Genomic DNA, 21602 nt, shown 5'->3' on the forward strand with positions numbered 1-21602 from the left:
TTGCCTGGTATGCACATATGCTAAGCAACCAAAAGTTCTTAACATACTGTAATCAGGCAGCTTCCCACTCCAGATTTCCTGAGGTGTTTTGAATTTTAATGCTGTAGAAGGGCACCTGTTAATCAAATATGCTGCTGTGACGGCAGCCTCTGCCCAAAATGTTTTTGGCAGATTTGCATCAATAAGCATGCACCGTATTCTCTCAAGCAAGGTTCTATTGAACCTCTCAGCTAAGCCATTTTGTTGGGGATTACCTGGAACAGTCCTGTGCCTTAGTATTCCTCCTTCTGCACATAGATTCTTGAACTCCCTTGACAAGAATTCCATTCCATTGTCAGTCCTTATGACCTTGATCCTCCTCCCTGATTGAGTTTCAATCAGTGTCTTCCATTCCTTGAACTTTTGGAAAGTTTGATCCTTGCTGGCAAGTGGAAAGACCCATAGTTTTCTGGAATAATCATCCACTATGGTCAAGAGATACACTGCACCAGCATGTGAATGAGTCTTTGTTGGTCCCCATAAGTCCATGTGTATGTAGTCCAATTTTGATCTAGTTGTATGCTGTCCAGTGTTGAATTTCACCTTGTGAGTTTTGCCAAGAGTACAATACTCACAAAATTCCAAGTCATCCTCAAGATGATCCCCCAACGCTCCTTGCTTCTTGAGTTCCTGAATACCTTTGTGACTCACATGACCCAGTCTCTTGTGCCATAAGGAAGTTGTATTCCTTCTCCCGGTCACAAGATTACAGACTGGATTTGTTACAACTTTTCCCAGCAGATGATATAATCCATGTCTCAGTTCTCCCTTGTACATGACCATGGCTCCCTTGATAATCCTCAAGCTTTTGTTGTCTCCGGTAAAAGTGTATCCAGCCTTATCAAATTCACCAAGTGAGATAATATTCCTCTTAAGCTCAGGAATGCATCTCACATCCTGCAACGTTCTTACCATGCCATCATGTAATTTGAGACTCACAGTGCCTATTCCCTCCACTGCACATGCTTTATCATCTCCGAGAAGTACTTTTGGCCCGGATAAACTTTTAAAGTTTTGAAGCCATACCTTGTGGTGTGTCATATGAAACGTGCATCCGGAGTCTAAGATCCACTCCTCCATGAGATTTCCAGAGGAAGTCATCAAAGCATCAGAAAAAGCCATGAGAGCTTCGGCTGTGTCATATCCCTCAATAACATTAGCTTCATCCTTTTGCTCATCATCCTTCGACTTCTTCTTCCTCCTCTGGACAATCACGTTTGAAATGTATTTCTTTATGACACACAAAGCATTTCAGCTTTGTCTTTGACAGTGACCTTGGTCTACTTCTTTGTTTATTGATCTCCTTCATTTGTTGCCTTCCTCTCACATTTAATCCTTCACCATTCCTGTCTCTGTCTTTTGCATCTGATTTCTTTTTTAAATCCTTAGATCTCAGTGCACTTTGGACATCTTCCAGAGATAAACTCTCCCTTCCATACAGCAACGTGTCCACAAAATTTAAGTATGATCCTGGTAAAGAACTGATCAATAAGAGTGCCTGATCCTCGTCATCCACAGCCACTCCAATGTTTTCCAAGTCTTGGATTATTTTCTCAAATGCATCTAGTTGAGATTCGAGATCACCATCCTCCCTCATCTTGAAAGCATACAAGGATTGCTTCAAGAATAACCTGCTCACTAGAGTTTTTGTCATGTACAAAGACTCTAGTTTACTCCACACTCCAGCAGCTGTATCTTCCTTCGCCACCTTCCTCAAAACCGAATCAGACAAGTTTAAGATCAGTATGATGTGGGCCTTGTGAAGTAAATCAGTCTTTTCTTGGGCCGATAAACTTGCTGGTAATTCTTTCTGCTCCTTCAAGGCAAGATCGAGGCCTTGGTGAACCAGCAATGCTCGCATTTTAATCCCCCATAATCCAAAATCGTTGTTTCCATTGAATTTCTCCAGATCAAACTTTGTGGACGTCATCGTTGCACCCTCAACCCTCAACCTGTCTCTGATGCCAATTTGTTGAGATTTTGGCAGTGGAAATTGTTAAGGGAATGCTGTATTCCGTTGGAAAAGTGTGAATATGAGAAAGCTTATAAAAGAGACACAAAGAAAATTTCCCAGAACCAAATTCTTCATTCAAATACAAGAGTTATACAAGTGATGAAATCCACTCAAATCTCTCTAAATATTCTGTGACCTTGGTTGAAAAATTTTACTGTTGCTCTTTTCACATTTGCCAATGGACCACGTGGGCTCCCTCTAAAATACTAGTTTTTTTTAATTTTTTTTTTTGGGGCTTGGAAACATAAACACATAAAAAGTTTCTGTATGGCCGGTTGCTTGTTAGAACATTGGTATTTGTAACTATAAACAATATGTCTTCGTTTGGTACTAAAGATGAAATATTAGTTTACTGAACAGAGAAATTGCAATCTTTAACTAAAATTTCCCCCTTCTGACCACAAGAATAAATGAATGATTCGAACAAATGGGAGCAGATATGATTGCCCAAAGTTGATAAGTAGTATATGAGATTGGACTATCAACCATGAACAATGAATGAATGATTTTTCATGTGACGAAATGCAACATCTTTTGTATGATTTTACAATTTTTGGAGATCTTTTTGTGAAATGGTTTCATAGATCTACGAAAGCCAGAAACCAATCAAAATCTTCCAGACTATAAACGATGACCAACGACAACGGGGAAAGCAGATAAGCCAAGAGTGATGTCCACACTGGGAAAATAGTGCTGAAACTCGATAGGCATCCGATTATGACAGATACAAACAGAACCATCAAAACTTCAGCAGAAAAATTCCACGCCACGCCCCGAAAATAGATCAGGGAGAGAAGAACTGCTAATCCCAGAATGTTGTTCATGAACACAGTACCGTATATCTGCATTGGTTAAACAAGTGGATTAATTTCAAGAAATGGCAAAATCTTTATCTTATGCAAGTAAATTCCGAGTCTTTGATTAGTTCTGTTTTCAGTCGTTTACCTAAGACAATGTCAAAGATATAGTGTGTAGCTTCGTTCTCCGGAATTCGGTGATAGCTGATACAGCTAATCTTGCATTGGTGGCGAGTGGCACGAGCACAAACACGACGTAAATGAAGGCAAGCTCGTAGCTTTAGAGAAGCCCCGAACACTATGTATAAGAGGCTCGGCCAGAACCCCAAGCATCACAATCCCCAGTATCAAAAGAAATATAGCTTTCATCCATGCTAAGGCCGATTTGTCGACGAACTTGTCCTCGATGAGTTTATCAGTCTGTTCCCATGTTTTCTGCACGAATGTTTGCTAGACAAAGTCAGACAATGATATAAAACTAACACACACTCGTGAATTAGAAGACTTATTGATGTTTACTTGCTTGATAATGATCGTCTTCGCTCTTTTACGAGATGGGATTTTGGTTGTAAGTTAGATTCAGCCATTTGGATAATCCCATCACAAATTCTTCCTCGTTAATCATCTTATCTCCATTTATATCAAGCTCTTCCATCATTTTGGATGCTCCAATATCAGCATCGCCAGGAAGTATTCCGACGCGGCTATCGGTCACTAGCTGCTTCAATTCAGAGTATGATAGGCAGTTGTCTTGGTCAAGATCGATGTCCTTGAACAACCTGAAATCTCCGAAGAAGTTTACAATGAAAACTGGAAATTTTTCATGCAAACAACATAATTAATTCAGAATAAGATAACTCGTTTTGAAATATACCTTTTCATAGCAATGATATCAGGTGAGCCATCTTCTGTTAAAAGGCTCCCATACACAGAGCTCTGGAGATGGTCCAATATATCTGGAACCAAGCGTTACATTATTTCGCGCTCTTCCCTTTTCTTTTGAACCCAAGGCTTAAGAACCTGAAACCCATATAGTCAAACGAATTTAAACATACAAAATAATCAAGATTCGAATACTTATCTCCTACCCCTTTTTCTTGACATAGAGAAAAATTCACCTTGTACAAGTCCTTGAGTGATTTAACAGAGTGATATCTAATATTCATCGTATCCTTGGTGTCATCGAGCCATTTCGACATCCCCTTGACAAATTCATCCATGGTTATTTTCTGGTCATTGTCAATATCGAATTCCTGCATTATCTCTGCAGTTGTAGTATCCTTGTCCGATTCAAGTTTTCTGAACTTGATTTCTTGCAGAAACTCTTTTAGCTCGGGGAAAGAGATAGCCTTATCTCCATCTTGATATCTTTCCTCAAACAGCCTGCAAAAGAATAAGCATCCATAATTCAATCGGAGTGTAACGGAGAAGTACTAGCTAGCATCCACGAGTCGGCTCGGTCTCAGACAAAATATGACTTGTTCTGTCAAAGGTACCTTCTTATGGTCACCACATTTGGTGAGCCATTGTCTGTCAAGAGCTTCCCCATGGTCTGATTCTGCAAGTGTTTCAGGATGTCGACTACTAAATGCTCGTGTTTTATGTATAGTAATCGCTGCCTCTGAATCCAAGTCTGAAAGAACTGCTCAATTTGTGAAACAAAAAGAGTGTTTTTTAGACCATCCCAATAGATCACAAGTACAACAAGAATTCCCAAAGGGTTGCAGAGTTAGCTAGCCTGATAAAAGAAGTAAGAAATCAAGAACATGACTGAAACAACAGGAGTGATCATCAGAAACACTCGTTGTCCATCGCAGGACAGACGAAAAGTCGTCGGAATGAGGATGATCACTAATGGTATCACAGAGACATGATCCTGGCAGTGAAACTCGTGCCCAAATCCGTAACCACGCCATAACCTACAACACATGCAACAAAAAGGGATTCAGTACCGATCACTATCGAACATAATCGACGTCCCATTTTCGCGAGAGAAATCGACCTAGTGAAGAACCAACCTGGCCATTGTGAAATCAACAATCTCTCAAAAGGGTTGTTGAATTTACTATCAGAGGGATGATATTGCAAGTTCTTGCCAAAATGCTGACTGCTGAGTAGAATACAGGTTCCCCAGATGAGAGTGAGGAGCAAGATGGCAGATACCGCCAGCAATCCCACTCCCGTTAACACGAACTCCCCGGCTAGTTCTTCACTGCTCAACAACCAAGAAGCTGCAAAAAAATAAATAAATAAATAAATAAATAAAAATAATAAAAAATTTGTTTTGTTTTAGTTCCTAATTAAAATACTAATTTATGTACTCAGATTGATTTATGAACAAATGAGTGAGTAAAATAACGTGTTTAATAAATTAGGCAAAAAAAGACAATTAATGAGTTGCCTTTGAGAAAGACAGTTGTATTTTCCGACAAAATTTTACAATAGTTTACTGGACTTTTGCAATACTGCATGGCATCGGTGAATTCAGTACTCTACCCAAACTGAACATGTACAAAGGAAAGTTTATAAATTTTGTACGAGCAGTTATGAAAAATGAACATGATAAACCCATTCTCATGATTTGGAAGTCAATAGAGCAGATGAACAGAAATAAATTGGTATCGGTTTTAATCGTGAGGAAACTAAGATTGAAACTGTTAAAAATCCCGACCGGACTAATACATGTCAACCAAATCCTATGAGAGGAAATCAAAATCAATACCACAATCAACAATCAGTTCAGAAGCGATATCGGTAACTCAAAGATATTGGAAAGGGAAAACAACATATGATATAACAAGCACATCATTCTCCACGACCTAGAGCACAGAATTTAGCACGAACCTATAGGAACAGTGAACTGGTAAACTAATCAAAGTATTTCAGATTTGGGTTCCCAAAGGATTAATCCCTCGTTGACCCAAATAGATGTGAGTACAAAAATTATTCAACCTTGTGACTGCAGGTAACAAGTATTAAAGAAAAGTTGGATGAATCATGATATTTAGACAGTGGATGCTCGAGACACATGGCTGGAAATACTAAACTACTGTCTGAACTCACTAAATGCAATGGTCCAACTATCACTTTTGGTGATAATTCACAGGGTAGGACCGTGGGTAAGAGTAAGATTATCCATGATAATATAATCGTTAAATTTGTTCTACTGGTTGAAAACTTGAAATACAACTTAATTAGCATTAGTCAACTATGTGATTATGAATACTCCGTTGAATTTCAAAAACTATCTTGTCTTGTTAAAGATGCTTCTGGTAACATTATTTTGATAGGAAACGAATGTGGAAACACATATAAAGTCTGCTGGAACAATCAGTTTAGCAAATCAGTTTGCCTCGTAGCTTCCAATTCTAAACGCAACTGATTTTATTCTCATTTCTTAGAGCATATGTCACAGTTAATTAATAGTTTACTTGTTCAAGGCTAGAGAAAACGTTTATCGATTCTTTAATTACCTGCGTCATGAATTTTTAAATATTTTAATTATTCATTCAAGAATCGTAGAATTTCTAGATGTATTAGTAGATATTACCGTGAATAATCGTAACTGATATATAAAAGACAAAGTCATGAATTTGGACGACGATTGATGGTTAAATTAATTTGAACGGGAAAGCTAGCTTTAACATATATATATATATATCACCGCACCCTTGGGTGCGGCCTATGCTCAAAACAACTTTAATTGACTTGAAATTTTCACGGTAAAATCGTCTTATAAATACGAATCCAACGATATATATATATACACACACACAGATATATATATATATATATATATATAGAGTTCTTTTATGGTGCCCAACACTATATGCTCATTTCATGTCTACCATGTACAATAGATGAGTTGACCGATATAATAGATGAGTTGACTTGTACATGGTGGACATGAAGTGGGCATATAGTATTGGGCACCATAAAAGAACTATATATATATATATATATATATATATATATATATAATATGCTGCTCACCCACATTGCCAACTTCCGTGCCAACCATTGAGATGACACTCAACTATTGGATCTACAATTCATGATCACATCCAATAGACGAGTGTCACATCATTGGCGGGCACAGAGGTTGACATGGTGTATAGGCAACATAATATATATATATATATATATATATATATATATATATATATATATATATATAGAGGATCCGAATATATCAAATCTATATATATATATATCAGTTTTGTTATGCTGCCTACTTTTCATGCTCACCACCATGTCCATCTATGAGGTGACACTCATCCATTGGATGAACCATTTGTATATGATTCATCTCATCCATTGGATGATTGCCACATCATAGGTGGGCATGGAGGTGGGCACGGAAGGTGGGCAGCATAACAAAACTCATATATATATATATATACATATATATATATATATATATATATATATATATATGCGAAGTTTTTACTAAATATAATAATTTTTCGCCAAAACAAGATTACTAAAAAGGAAATTATGTTAATTAATGATATATGTAATGATGATGATTTTTTATTTAAAATTTAAAATTAATTGGATATTATCACAATTTTGAATTCCAATTAGTGATTTTGTGTATATAAATATCAATAAATATTATAAATGATACTATGCCAATTTTTAGTTCAAAATTTAAAATTGTTCAAAATAAAAATATTTGAAATTTTATAAAAATAAATTAAAATAATGTTGAAAGTTCTAATGTCCAAACGAGTGGTTATCATATCAAATCTCTTTAAACATATATATAAATATTTATTTATATATAAAGTTAAACCCACGTGCTAAAATAGAACAAACACAATCCCTAATCCCACAACCCTTGACCCATTCTCGCCACCCACTTCCCATCTAATTTCCGTTCGATTGCTGCCGAAAAAGGCCTTCCGATCGTAATTGAAATTAAACTTTGGTCATCTATGTAGAATTGGTTGAAAAAATTGATAACAATATATAATTAGTAATAATTTTGATTGTTTCTAGAAAAAAAATTAATAATTTTGATTTTAGTCTTCCATATATATAATTTAAAATTCTGGTTCCGCCTTGACTAGACCATTGAATTGATCAACACCACCACTTTATGTTAGGATATCGGAGCTCGATTTTTTTTTTTTTTTTTTTTTGCCACAGAATAAATATACAACTCAGGTGACATTTAAGTGTTGTTATTACAAATAACTGGAGCCACATGAACCAATGTCAGCTGCTAATTAATATTATCTCGTGTCAAAACTTGCTCCTACAATAAATGCTTCAGAGTTCAAAAACAAAGAGAGACATAATGCCTTGGAAATGTTTTGATACTTGGAGAACATGTTTTCATATAAAACAAGTATAAAAATATATCGAACTATATACACTTTTTCGAAATCTCCGATAGTAAGACGGCTCACCAGATTATCGTATAATGATCCTAATTGCCTATAGAAAATGTGGAAATATAATCTTTATAAAAAAAAGGGTTGAATTTAATTTATAAGAAGACATGGCATGTAACTTAGGGCATGCATGCAATTAAAGGTAGCACACATGACACATTGAAGAAGACAACTCAAATGCCCATTTTAATACAAGCACTCATCACATTACATAAAGCTACACTTATTGCATGCATGCTTTAGGACTACTCATTCTCACCACATTTACGTTATATTCAACCCCACTTGCTCTTTATTTAATTATTTAATTAATTTTTTTTTAATTAATTTTTTTTTGAAATATATATATATATATATATATATATATATATATATACACGATTTTGATCATCCGTCTATATGCATTATCAAATTTTAGTCTTGATATAATTAAGCTACATTTTTTGATTTTTTACAATTGTATTTTTAATCGAGAGTGCTGACGTGACACTGCACTCGTCAGTAGACTCAGTACACATAAATGTCACATTTAACACGTTAGTGAAAATTGTTGGGTGGAAAAATTTTGAATGATTCCCATCTACCAAAATTATACAAGATGATTTGATCAACACAAAATATTTTTAATGATGGATCTAAATAATATCTAAATTGTTTAATCAATTCTTACAAAATTATTAAGGTTGGATTTTAGGAATTAAATTCGATGCCTACACTGTAACATTTTCGCATGATGGTTCGTGCCTCTGTTCATCCGACATTGACAGAGAAACAAGCTACAAATTAAATACTCCAAGATTTTTAATAAAAAAAATTTATTGTCAATTTTAAACAAATACATCATATTTAATTAGAACTGATATCCATGAATAGGCTCATCACATGTTTAGGTTTAATTGAAGTCCATAGCCAAGAAACAAGGCATGAGTCCAAGTCTAAGTGGTAAGATTGGCCCATGGCGGTAGGTGGTCGAGGCGAGGCATGTTGAAGTTGAAGTTGAAGTTGGAGTGGGAGTGGGAGTGGGAGTGGGTGTTGGAGTTGATGCTAAGCCTAAGAGTGAAGGAGAGTAGCTAGGGTAGAACATACCTGAAGTGGGTGAGTCACTTAGCTCTTAACCTAAGATTCGTCTCAAGGGCAATACCTCTTAGCTTCAGCCTCGCTTCAAGGCTAGTCCTAGATGAATAAGTGCGTGAGTTTCACTCACGTGGTCCCCTACCTTATACTCTATAAATATCGGGTTTGCTCACTTCATTCGCAACTCATTAATTTTATTTTTGAGGGGCGCCCAAGCTCTCCTCTTCACTCATTTATTTTCGACTCTGACTTGAGCGTTAGAGGGGCTACGCCGGGATACTTTTCAGACCCCCTCGAACACTTTCGCTTGGTTTCAGGTTCGCCTACGGACTTGGAGCTTTGGGCTTAGGTTGGATTCGGATCATCAAATTTTAGTGAGTATCAAAAACCTATTTAAAAAATTAATTAGAACCTATTTAAAAAATCGGTTTCATGAAATCATATATAGTTTTTGTTCTATCTATTTGGTAGATATCATTGATCATTGTATACTTTCATTTTTATCCGGTCATTTCATATCATTACTTCATCTTGCATTGGATCGATAATTATTAGACCATGATTTGTTAATACATATATTGTAAAAATGTTTTAAGGCTCAAACAACATATTTATTGTTTTTATGATGATAGAACTCACGGTTATATATTTTGATATTCATATGATAATAAATCTTTGAACTGATACAATAACATGCAATTCATGTTAGCTAGATAAAACATATTAAATAAAATCAGGGCAACATACATGCTCGAACGAGAAAGTCCAGCAACGAGTTGTTATTATTATGAGTCAATAAAAGTACGTCCATAATATTACTTCAATTAATTTTCATCCTTCCTTGAATTTACTAGATTGATCAGCGGTTGCTATCATACAATCTGATATTTAAATTATAGATGCAATCAATCAATTAGAGGGGGTCCAATTGGGTGTTTGTTCAAATCCAATTATTGAAATTTAAAATTTAAAAATAGCAAAATAAATTATTATATTTACACTCTTGTATTATCATAATATAAAGTTCTTTGTCAATTCGGTTTTCTAAAAGGGATTTGGTACATTATTACAAAATCACCAATAATTAACAATTAATTTAAAAAACACCAATAATTAATATTTTTGTGCATCCAAAGGCCATTTTGTGTAACATAATTCCATATTTAAAATTTTAAATTATATTTGTTAACTTAATACCTCTCTCTGTCTCTTTATGACTTCATCTTTTGAATTTGAAAGAGGATAATTAACTATGCTCCAGTAGAATATAGCGTTTGCTGAGTTAGGCCCCGTTTGGATTTGGTAGACATTTTTTTAAAAAAAAACACTTTTTTAAGTTATAATTTTTGGCTTTTGAAAAAGCTCTAATTTTGACTTAAAAAAGTGCTTATTTAAGCACTTTTTTGGTCAACCAAACACTTTATTAAATGAAAAGCACTTAAAAAAGTGCTTTTTTAACCTAGCTTTTGAAACCAAACGGGGCCTTAATTAGCTGAGATGACGATTATTATTATTATCTATATTATCTATACTCTCTATACTTATATTAATTAGCGTTTGAGAATATTTTAAGGCACCGTTTGGTTCATGAATTTGATGATGATGGATTAATAATATAAGGATTTTAAATCAATATTATTGGATTAGACAATGATAAATGACATTAATCCTTGGAAGAACTTGAGTCAAGCATTGGACAAAGCAAGGATGATTAATCAATTAATATGTTATCCTTCACACCAATTACCAAACAATGTCTTACTATATCGTAATAGTTCAACCCCATATATTAACCGATTTTGGTGTATCGAATCACACCAAAAATTCTTCTCATTTTACCTTTAAATTTAACAAACATCTCTTTTATGTTAAGATCTTAAATTACTAAATTATCCTCATTTTTATCTAACAGTCTTATCACTCTTATCTTTTTTTATTTTTATCTCTTTTTTCAAATTTCATCATTTATCAATTCCTATTAAATTATTTACAAAATTTTTTTACAACTTCTCTCTAATTTATGTATCAAATTATCAAGCATGTAAAAATCCTGTGTCACGATCGCTAATATATATTATATTGCACACGCAAAATGTGTGATGCAGTTACTAGTGATTATTATGATTATGATTATTATTTATTTATTTATTTATTTTAAAACATTTTCTTTATTCCTTTTTTGGTTGATATCTAATCCCAAAAAATGGTATTAGTATTTATAAAAAAAAGGGTTGACCCCGAAGGAGACCCCATTCCACACGAGTTAGAGGCTCATTGGCTCATGCGAAGGTTAAATCAAGGGATGTGTACGAGCGGTAGGGATCTGAAAGAGGGAGCAACATAGTCAACCCCCAGAGTATACCCCTACCATATTTTAGCAGAGAATATGCTCCACACGATGATCGAATCCGCAACGCTGGAAAATATCTTTCCACATCGCATCAGGCCTTACCAACTCGTTTATGCCTCTGTGGGCATGTTATTAATATTTATACAAGGGCAAGGGGTGGTGTTCACGACTATTCTGATATGTCTAGATGGGATAAATGGACTATTAGATTTAATATTTGGTGTACGTACGATTGTCTCCCCATTTCGAAATTTAATGAAACCTACCTCTATTATAGTGGACACATGCTTATTGGGAAATGTTTTTACAATTCCACCTTTTTTTGCTAATTAGAGTTGCTCACATTTACCAATATCTGACCGAATACGAATGCATTTACGCCATATTTAGCCCAAATTCATCGGCAAATAACATATTTTTAAATTAATGTAACATAACACAATCGATAGATATGAAATATAATTTAAATATGGGGGTCGTCATTTCAAATTTATTTTCAAATATTTTCTCAAATCAAATGCGTCTTTCCATATCAAATCATTCCCAGTACAACCTAAAAAAAAATCATATGACTCGATTTGATAAGAATAAATCTCATTACAAGTTGTTGATGACACATTTTATGTTATATCAAAAAAAATTCGACATCCGGAGAATTTCTCTCAATGTAACATCAACTATTGTATAATGATAAATCTTACATGTTTTGATGATGTCTACGCCAATTTAAAATTTTTTCAATAAATAAATAAATATTTTTCCTTGTATAGGAAAGTAAACCCTTTAAAAGAAATGTAAATTAAAACCTCCATAAATTGATAAACTTCTTCTATAAGATAATACCATAAATAGTTGGATCAGTCTTAATTTAACACTGCCACCCAACTGGTCCCACCGAGGGAGATACTCTGTGGTGGCATTTATAATACTGGATTAATCAACTTCCAATATTTATTGCATTTACCCAATTTCAGGTGCATTTTCATTTTTTATTTTTCAAAACAAAAACGAGAACAATAAAATGCAATTAAAATTGAATTTTGTATCATCTTTTAAGAATATGTAATGACTATAATGATACTCCATTAGCTCATATTTAGTTGGTCTAACTACCAATACCATACATTAATTTTGAGTGTTGTATAATTCATGAATTCAGACAATTGGAGTAGTATTTCAAATCTTTGTTGTTTGGTTTGCCCACTAGACAAATTATGGGAGAACCATCTAAATTAGTAATGAAACATGCAAGAAAAACAAGAGGAGAAATTTTGGGAAAATAAAAAGTCACCAAGTCAATTTTTTTTTTTTTTAAAATAAAAACAAAAACCAAGAGATCACTTTCAAGAATTGATGTGTTTGGTTTCATTCTTGAGGAATTATTTTTTTTTTCCATAAAATCTGAATTATTGAATCGAAACACTTTTAAAAAAATAAAACAATTTTCAAAACATTGAAAATATAGAATTGATTAAATAACAAATTATTCTGATTCGATTCCCTTCCAAGTATTGTATAATTCCATCACTAAATAAAATTAATTTTATTTAATTTCTACTACCTTATCCTTAGTTTAAACTCGACCTATTGCATCCTTCTTCGGGCAAATTATTTAAAACTCCCCACTACCAAATTTCTCTTTAACTTAACTCCCTACCCATTTCTTTCTTTATTTTCACTCCCTAGTGGTCCTCATATTTGAATTAAAATATAATTAAAACTAATTCTTTGTACGTGGGTTTGTTATACCTATCGAACCAGTCCCGGCCATGCAAGACTATTAGTTACGCAAGGTTTTCAGCCGATATACTCCAGATTAGGATCCAACATGCTTCCGTAAGATGAATTAAATTTAAATACCTTTTTGACCATAATGTCGTCGGGTCATACCTGCCGAATTTTACGAAGTGCTCCTCAAACTCCAACCACGCAGTCGCAACAGATGGTTTCTGCACAAGCTCCTTCAACGACACCCAGCACAGCCTTAATTCATTTTCTACCTTAAGGCGTATGGTATATAAATTTAATTATAAAATATGAACATGAAAGAACGAGAGATTTAGAAAATTTATTCAGACATAATATTATTACATAAATCAACTCCTTTGAAGAGGAGAAGACAACTTGTTTAGCTACTCATAGTAGCCTTGTTCTTGAAATACATAAAAGAAAACTTAATACAAAGAGAGAAAAATATTACAACAATTTATTTGTAAGAAAACTGAAGTGAATGATCGATATCTTCAGCTTCCTCAAATGCCTGTATTTATAGTTGTAGTTCCACTCGTTTCACCGAGAAACTTCAGGAAATCTCACAGCTATCTTGTATTTCTTTATGCCATTATTGATGGCATCTTTTACTAGTGGAGAAGGCAGCTGTCTTGAATTTTTTATGCCATTATTGATGACATCTTTTACTAGTGGAGGAATCACATGCCTGCCACTTTATTTTGGCTTTATTCTCCTTACATGTCTGCTTTATTGTTGTCAGGGCATCTTTTGCTTTTGAAGTAGGCCCCTGTGAAAACGCATCTTCGGTGGTCCTTGTCCACCTTTGCTTGTCTCGAAAAAATCCTTTCGATCCGTTCGGGGTCTAAAGGTTTTTCCAAATTCTGGCTCCTTCTGATTTGGGCATTCTGGGCAAATATTCTCTGACCATCGTCCAATATGAGCCATGTTACAGAATTTTCAACGAGTTTCTTTACTCCCCGGCAGCTTGTTGTTCCACAAAAGATTTCTCTTCTTTTCGAAGAGTTCTTCCGCAAATGCTGTAGTTTTTCCTGTCATTGTATTTAACAGGAACGATCCATTCACAGAATTCTGATAAAATTTGAATGGAAACTTGACTTTATCCATCTCAGTAAGACAGACCCAAATACCCCATGCCCTTCTAGTTGAGATCTCATTTTCCCCGAAAGTGGACACCAAGGGTATTTCTTCAGTTTTAGGATATTTGATAAATTTATGACTGTTTATATCAGGTCTCCTTAGCTTGATAAATGAAAGGGTTCGTTTTTTCCTTTCACTGTTGGTTCTGGAGCTGCACTTAAAAAGTATAACTCAAGCACATCTCCTCTGGCCAAATGATCATTATTTGCCCATGTTTCTTGGACTGCTTCTTGGATCCATTTTGGTAACTGTGATATCTCCGGGAAGCTTGGTGATGTTGTATAAACTGAGGCCAAAGCCCCAAATTCATACCAGAGTTTTACATCTTTAGGATTGACATTGTTTTTTAGCCAAACCCTTGGATATATTCCTGCAACATCAACCCTGCAAGTGTTCGGGTTGATTTCACTTCTTGTATTCAATTTCTCCCACCTTTGTTGATAAACCTGGAATGGAGATATAATAGATGAATTAGTATCAATCTTAGATTTTCCCTTGTCAGTGTTGGGCCTAAGATTGATCTCTTCCACTTTTACCCCAGAGGCGGAGGGTTGACTTGATGAGTTATCCTCATCAATTATTGCTTCATCCAGATCATCAAAGGCTGATGATAGATTAGCACTTGTTTCTTGAGTTTTAGATTCCTCAACATCTTGTTTCACAACCGGTGGTTGTATTTCTTATTCTTGTAAAACCAATGGTTTTAGCATATCTTGTTTATGAGAAACCAATGGTTTCTCTATAGCCTTCATAATTGGCCCTTGAATAGCAGCCCATAGTTGTGTTTGAGCTTGCATACATCCTGTAATTCGATTAGATACTTTGATCCGACCAGTTTGTTGTAACCTGCCGGCCATTTCAGCATTAATGGCTATGTAGTGACCCTTACCCGGATCACCTACTAACAGAACTTAGGCATGCAATTAACTTAATTAAACAGATATCAGAATAAAACTGCGGAAACTAAAAACATTATACAATCCCAAGTAAAGGAATCTGTAATTTATCCAAATAATATACAATCAAATCGAATAGCTGTATCAACCTCAAAACAACAGAAATAAAACCTAGACGAAGCTCCAGCTGACCAACCACTGCCTAGCCCCTCTTGGATCCACCCGCCTTGTCAAATCGCAAACCTGCCCCATGGAATAGGGTGTCCAGAAACACAGAGTACGAGACGTGAGCATAAAAAGCTCAGTACGAGAGTATGAGTATACATGCATGCAAAGTGAACTCCCTATAAACTCAAGGTCAAGGATCAGATAACAGAGACAGACCGGGCCCTGGTATGTAGCACGCTGTGCCGTCGCTTCAGGAGGTGGCTCCCATACCATAATACAAGTGGATATGCCGGACCCAAATCGATGGAAGTCCAACCACTAACAGGATAGGGAAAAACCCTACTAACAGACATCTCGAAGGAGATAGCTCAGTATGCAAATGAATGCAGCATAAATCAATGACATATAAACCATGCAGTCACATAATACATGCATACAAGGTCAGGATATCTCGAACAGTACTTCCGTACCTCAAAACAGTGCAAGCTCTACCAACTCTAGGTCCACGCCTATAGTCTGCTCTACACTGCCAAATGATACTACTATCATTAAAGTGCTCTAAAAGCCTTAACTAAGCTATTGCATACTCCTAAATATTTATAGGAAGCAAAAGCTATACCTTCGTCCGTCGTTAGCCCTTTGATGTCGATGCCTCCAGAACTTGGGCACAACTCTGCTATGACTTTCGAACGCCTCACCGACCGCCGGGTCAAGCCTAGGAAGGCTAGAACAAATCGAATAGACTAGAAAAGAGAGGGAAATACTCGGAATTGGCAATTGGAAATGAATCCCCGGCCCTCTATTTATAGACAACGATCGGAACGTCCGATCTTGCCATCGGAGCTTCCGAAGATCCTGATCTACCACGTGTCAAAATATCACTTGTTGACTTCGGATAGGGGTGATCGGAGCTTCCGATCCTGATCGGAACTTCCGATCTAGCCAATCGTCATGCCTGACGTAATATGATTGGAGCTTCCGATCCTGCATCGGAGCTTCCGATCCTGTTCGGAACTTCCGAACCTACCTTCGGAGCCTCCGAACTCTATTCAAGTAATTATGATTAATTCCTTAATTACTGATTTTGGTTTCGGGCTACTACAGGCTAACTGGTTGAACTCTTTTTGAAGCAACCCAAGGTGTTCCCTGAAATGCCTCTGTATTTTCATGATGGAATCCACGTCACTGCCTTCCATCTCTTGTTAAGAAATCTGCAAGAATATTTTCATGAGATTTAATAATAACAATATCAAAAATATAATTTTGACATAATGCTTGCCATCTTAATAACCTAGCTTTCTCAGGTTTAGATTCAATCTTATTTTTTAGGAAAACTTTTACCTGGGTGTTATCAACCTTCAGAGTGAATTTTTTAGCAAGTAAAAATAATGGTCATTTTTCAAAAGCCCTTTTAACTGCATAAAATTCCTTCTCGTATATATTTCATCTAATGGCCTCAGATTCTGAAAAAAGACCGCTACAGTATCTGCATGGTATTTCCCCATCTGGAGTGATCTTGGTAAGGACTGCTGCCCACCAATCGTCACTGGCATCCGTAAATAATACCATATCATCTTCATCTACGGGTATAGCCATTTTTGGGAGATTCTTACATATCTTTTTTAATTGGTTTACCCCTTTAGTATGGTCATCGGTCCATATAAACCTAGCATCCTTTTTTAACAAAACACTGAACACCTTTCTGTACATTGCTAGATTGTTAATGAACATCCCTGCAAAATTAACTACTCCAAGAAAACTCTGGAGTTGTTTTATATCTTTGAGTTTATCTGAAAAATTCTTTACCTTTTTCACAATATGGGGTTGTAGAATTATTCCAGTTTCATCAATCTCAATACCGAGGAATTCAATTTTCCTCGTTGCTATGACTGCTTTCTTTTCAGATAAAACCAGTCCTTCTTGTTTACAAATTTTAGAGAAAATCTCTAAGTGTTTAACGTGTTCGTCTATATTTTTTGATGCTATAAGAATATCATAAATATAAACAAACATAAAGTTGAAATAATCCTTAAAAATGTTATCCATCTTTCTTTGAAATATCTGGGGTGCATTAGCTAATCTCATAGGCATAACTTCCCAAATATAGTGTCCTTGTAGAGTAGAGAAGGCTGTGAATTTCTTACTTCCTTCTTCCATTCGAATCTGGTAAAATCCAGACTTACAATCAAATTTTGAGAACACTCTAGCATTTTGTACACAGCTAATTAGGTGTTCTCTACTCGGTATGAAGTATCCATCAAACTCAAGGATTTTATTAATACCTTGGTAGTTAATAACTAGCCTGGGTTTCCCTCTTTTTATTTCACCATGATTTCTAACCAGAAAACCTGGGCTGCTATATGGTGAAAATCCTTCTTTGATTAAACCAAGGTCCAAATGTTCCTTGATAATCATTCTCATATCCCTTTGATCTGTTATGTTCATCAGGATAGGCTTATATCTGACGAATTCATACTCTTTGCCTTCCTTTAGAGTAAGACTGACTTTGACTTGATTTCTATCCCACCATGCCAAATGATTCTCGTTGTAACTTTCTTTGAGCCTCTTTTTGACATCTTCAAGGGATACTTTATTCTCTAACTCTATATCTCTGTGATTTAGAGTTACCTTGAGAAGCTCCATATCCTCTGTTTGGAGTTCTTGTTCTGTTGTTATTTTCAACATGGTTTCTCCAAACCTTCTTGGATCTTTCATTTTTGGGTGAAAAAGTTGTCCTTTATCACCACGCTGGCTGCGAAATATATCGGCAATTGTCGATAAAAGCAACCTTGAGTCTTTGAACGATAATTTTATGATCACAAATTGTAGTGAACATAAGTCTTCTAGACTCATTGTCTTGTGTGTACTTCTTAAACATTTGTAAGATGTTATTTCCTAACAGGATATCAGCTCCTGTAACATGTAAATAGATTGGTGGTGTTTTTACCTTGTACCAAGGTGTTTGACCTGCACCTCCCATAAGGATCTCTGCTTGTTTTATTCCTTTGAAAAGAATTAAAATTCTTCGAGAGAAATCTCGTCCAGCAATCTTTGGCAATTCCTCTTCATATTCTTCAGGAAAGACTCCTCTTTTTGCTGTACAAATTCCTGCTCCCGAGTCAATATAAGCTGCAAAATACTCAGTCTTATTTCATATAACATCCCTATCGGAATGTATATGGAGAAAGGACTTGTTGTCATTTTTTAAAGGGATTACTAAATGGCCCCGCCATTTTTAACAGACTGTTTTGTAACTCAGTAATCCGATTAAGACTATTCACCTTTAGTTTTCCTAAGACCTCAAAAGGTAGAGTATGGTTACTCCTTTCTGCTTCTTCAATTCGTTCTAATAAATCATGTTCATGACTTACTGTTAGAACCTAATGGGGGGGAATTAGTATATTTTATGTCTCAAGATAGTGTTGGAGATAGAATATAATTTTGGGTATCTTGATAAAATATTATTAAGATAGGTGATCAAGGTCTAGGTGTGTTCAAATCTTGGGAGATAGATTTGAATTCAAATTTTGAAAGTCACTATCCTAGTCAATCTCAAACTCCTATTGTGTGCCTATAAATAGAGGTTCAAAGCTTAAGAAAAATCACTCATTCTCTCTTTTAATCTCCATATTTTCGTGTAGCAGCCTAAGCAATAGAGTCAATTTCTGTCCACTTTTCTCCTTATTTTCTTTCGGTTGGTTTAGTCAACTTTTGGTTGCAAGTGGCCTAAGGGATTTTCCAACCACTTTTCCCTAGTTACATGTTGAGTTAGCCTAGGGATTTGAGAGAGTAAAATTTCTCAAGGTTTGTCAGATCACTTTCGTGAATTGGGAATAAATTAAAGAAAGAAAAGGGCTTGCTTTGGTTGGTTCACAGATTAGTGTGTTTCGAGAAGTACTTCCGAATTTCCATTGAAGTTTCGGTCCAGGCTTTGCAAGGTTATTGATTTCTATACACATCTACTGTAAGTGGGCTTTTGTTTTAAAACCTTATGTATGATTTAAAATTTTGATCGTTCATGATATTCTTTCGAATTTTGCTATGTAATTGATATTCTTGATGAAGTTGTTATAAGTATGTTTTGGCACTGTTATGACTCAAATTAAGAGTGGAAAGAGAATTTCCGAACCATGTTATGTTATGGCCCTGATGCGGTGGGTAATAATAACCGTTCCATGACCTCACCCCTTATAGGGATTACATATAAGAGACTGATCAGTTAGCCACGATTAATGAGAGAAATTTCAGTGTCTGGCCAAAGTATGTAAATCATGTCTATTTTGTTATGATGATATTATGTTTTGTTATGCTTTGTTGGGACATGAAAGAAATATTTTGTTATGGAATATATTAGAAGTTTTGAGATAAATATATATATGTATATATTTGATATGATCGATCGGCCCCCACTTGCTGAGTGTTTCCCAAAACACTCACCCCTTTACTTTTTCCCTCCCAGATGGTGAAGATGATGATGTTGAGGAACGAGAACAAGATATGTTTTGGGGATGGTGATAGAAGAATATTTTAAGGATTTAATTTCGTTATGTTTATTTTGGGATTTTTGCATTAATATTTCAGTGTTAAGTTTTGAGACGTTTCCGCATTTGTTTCGTTATTTTTGGATGTATCGTGTAGTAAAGACAATGTTTTGGAATTTATTTATGATAATAGACTGGTTTGGTTTATACTGTACTATGAGGCTGGTTGTTTTATAATTTTTGTGAATTTGAAACAACGCCGGTGGCAAGTCTCGGTCTCGGGGCGTGACATTTAAGTGGTATCAGAGACCGCCAGGTTCATAAATCCGGATGGGATTCCGTACCGAAAAATTTGACGTTGTCAAATTTCGACCTTAGCCTAGCGTATCTTGGCCCGAACCGACCTTTGAGTCAAACTCGTACTTTGTATGACCAGTGACGCTTTTAGCCCTAATTCGTTTGTTTGAACCCTCGAATTCGCGTTTTTGCTATTTTTGGAAATGTTTGTTTTGCCTATAACTTTTCGTGGAAAACTCAAAATTTGATTCTGTCGATTGTCTCATACTCCTTGTGATCAGTAGTTTCGATCCTTGGAAATATCTCGAAAATTTTCATTTTTGGAAAATTCGCCTAAAAATCTTGTTCTATATCAATTCTGCCTAAAGTTTCATCAATTTGAATTTTAACTTGAACCCATTCCTATTTATTTTAGGAAGATGGCTCGCACCAAAGTTACAGCTCGCAAAAACGTTGTGCGAAGCAAGGATCAAGTTATCGAATCATTTAGGTCTTCGCTATACGTGGAGCAATACGAGAAAGAGGAAATGATTGAAAACATGAAGACGCTAAAGGCTGACAAGAGTGAGATGGAGGAGCATCAGGACCACCTTGAAGCCGATGTGGAAAGGTTTGCATATTACCTCAATAAGGAAGAGAAGGAACACGAGGAAACAAAGAAGGAACTAGTATCTGCACTAGCTAATGTGAAGGAACTTCAAGCCATACTCCTTGAGGAGGCACGCAAAGAGGCACTAAGGCGTCAAGAGTCGGGAATCCGTATCCAAGGTTTAAAAAATCAAGTGCAAGAGCTGCAACATACTGTGCAAAACCTTGAGGCGCATAACTTAGCCGCACTCGAGTACATTGATCAGCTCCTTATGGCAGCCCTTGTTGGAAACGAGGACCCAGAAGAAGTTCCGGCAGAAGATGAAGCTGCGGGCGATGGAGAAATCATAGATTAGACTATCACCTAGCTTATTCCTTTTATTCAGCACTATTTTTATTCAGCATGGTTCTGATATCTTGGTGTTTTGAGACTTGACTTGTTTTGTTTACCTTCATGAAATTTTGGGAATCAATAAAATAATTTTTATCCTTTAGATTATTTATTGATTTATTTATTCCGCTATTTCCTTTCTTCTTAAAGTGTCATGTTTCGACAAACTCTTAGAACTCCTTTACTGTAGGAATGGCCGGAGCACCCCCTAGAACT

At 35.5% G+C, this 21602-nt stretch overlaps 1 pseudogene; it reads right to left on the minus strand.

Annotated features, from left to right (window-relative positions):
* Window positions 1-2631: 2631 nt before the first annotated feature.
* LOC140890030 (sodium/calcium exchanger NCL2-like) lies at window positions 2632-6871 on the minus strand (annotated as a pseudogene).
* Window positions 6872-21602: the final 14731 nt, after the last annotated feature.

Source organism: Henckelia pumila, chromosome 3 (genome assembly GCF_033568475.1).
Source record: "Henckelia pumila isolate YLH828 chromosome 3, ASM3356847v2, whole genome shotgun sequence".
Classification (NCBI taxonomy): Eukaryota; Viridiplantae; Streptophyta; class Magnoliopsida; order Lamiales; family Gesneriaceae; genus Henckelia; species Henckelia pumila.